General features: G+C 38.3%; 1 pseudogene; it reads left to right on the top strand.

The window, feature by feature from the left end:
* Positions 1-1,137: 1,137 nt before the first annotated feature.
* LOC138060016 (uncharacterized) overlaps positions 1,138-2,240 on the top strand; it is a 5,986-nt pseudogene continuing 4,883 nt past the window's right edge.

The following is a 2,240-nucleotide window of genomic DNA, read 5'->3' as shown; positions in this document are numbered from 1 at the left end:
TACTATTAAGGATTAATTGCACGAGTGTTTTGGAAATTTTCCAAAATTGCCCGAGTCGCGAAGCGACGAGGGCAATTTGGAAAATTTCCAAAACACAAGTGCAATTAATCCTTAATAGTACGAGGACTCATGCGATTACTTGTTTATCAATAAAGGGCAAGCCCTCTCTTGATTAATGCCCTCGATTAAGAAAAAAAATGCCCTCTGTCTCAGCCAATCAGAGCTCAGTAATTTTGCCCTGTATTGATGAATTTGATAATAACACTTCATGTTGCACAGATCAGGGGTAATGATGATGATATTTTCAAATCAGGCTTGCATCGCATGCTTGGCCAATTTGTCACTCACTCACTTTGGAAATAATATACCAAATCGGCTATTATTATTATTACTACTTTGGGATCGATATCAACTTGCTTGGTGATTTCACAATCTAATTGGCTTATTTGCCGTTATCAATACGACGCTGCTGCGTCACGCAATGCCGATCGCGACTTATAACTTTAATAGCTTTAATATAACTTGCGCAAGTTATAAGTGGCGATCACAGGTTATAAGTCCCGATTGCAAATTATAAGTCGCGATCACAAGTTATAAGTCGCGATCGCAAGTTACGCCATCGCAAAAACTCGCGTGACCCTTGTGGGCCACCGTAAAATTCGGCTTAAAGGGCAATTGCATGCTAAATTTGCTGTTTTAAGGTCAAACCTGGGTAGTAAAAATCTAAATTAGTACTATTTAGCTCACACATGGACAACCCAGTGAGCAATTCGACGGTACACTATTCGGATTTACTTTTTGGCGACTTTCTGAAGACATATCTTCTCCAAACTTAAAAACACTGGCCAGTTTTTTCAAGTTTCAATCTATTTCCATTTTCTCCATCCTTGGCTACAAACAACAAAGAACAGCTTCATCAGGGTACTTCAGTGGTTATTGGTAACAAAACTACGGCATTGTCTGGTCTTCATTGCGGATGATGCCAAGACGTCTTTTAGTGTTTAGTTAAACTAGGATATCGTGACTCTGCCCATTTAACAAATCGATCTATGAGAGTGTTTTTCGTATTAATGAATAATACGAAAAATTAATATTTTCCGTGGCGTAATGCTCAGTTGCGTGACCAGTGCTTTGATTGTGTCTTGTTTCTGGATATCGACATAATCACTAATATAAATCAATTAAAATCGGATCTTAAAAGGCTTCTACTTCTACTGGTCTCCTCATCTTTATGTTGTTCGCAAAACGATAAACAAAATTTTCTTGAGAGTCGAAATCACCATGGCAAAAATCAATAATTCAAAGAACGTGGTCTGGCTACAAAGACAACAGAACTGAATTACATGGCGGCCATTGAATCATGAACATCTGTAAATCGACAATAGATGACGGTGAGATTTCAAAGCTTACAAGAACTACTGCGAGGGGTTTATTCAACGAAATCCCATTCCGAAGTACAAATATATTGAAGATCCAGCAGATGTCGTGTCTTCGACATACAAGGAACAGTATAGCCAGTTTAACGTGAAATACCACGAACTTGTTCTTTCGGCCTCGCCGATCTTTGGTCCTTTCAGCGGTGAGCGAGTCCATTTCCATTATGACTGGGACAAAGTCAGTGTTAACGTCGAAAATGACTTGGCTTACGTCATGTTTTTGCGATCAGGGACTTCCCCGATAGAATTTGAGCGATTTTGCCTGAATTTTATTTATTCACGAAACCCGCAGACTATTTTGAGGTGAGGTAAATAATGTTATTATTCTGTTCGTTGTATTTAAATCACTAACAATCTTTTGGTTAGCGAGAACGCTTCAACACAGACGTGTCGATCCGAAGATCCTTCTGTTCACAGGGTAGTTAGATTTTGAATAAATTTCTAGAATTTCCTTAGCGGATTTTCATTCAATGAATTTTACTTGTTTCTGTTTTTTATTATATTTCTTTGAAGCGTTTGGGTTGTTTCTCCACGTAGTTTAAAGTAGATAGCACTTTTCGACATTACCTATCTTGATCTGCTTTTAACGCTACAGAGAATCAAATTTTAAAACGATTTCACTTGTATTGCTTTCGCAACGCCGGGTTGTCTGTAAGGGGCACGGGAGTTTCCTCAACATGCACTGTTCCTTAGGTTGCACCACCGATATCTGTGCTCTTTGGATCATATTATTATCATTATCATCATCATTTACTAGCTATTTACTTGTTTCTGACATGATCTTGATATTTCATATTTCAGCGG

The sequence above is a fragment of the Montipora capricornis genome, chromosome 8, assembly GCF_036669925.1.
Source record: "Montipora capricornis isolate CH-2021 chromosome 8, ASM3666992v2, whole genome shotgun sequence".
NCBI classification, from domain to species: Eukaryota; Metazoa; Cnidaria; class Anthozoa; order Scleractinia; family Acroporidae; genus Montipora; species Montipora capricornis.
Note: the sequence above shows the minus strand (reverse complement) of the source record. Positions and strands in the feature narration are given on the sequence as shown.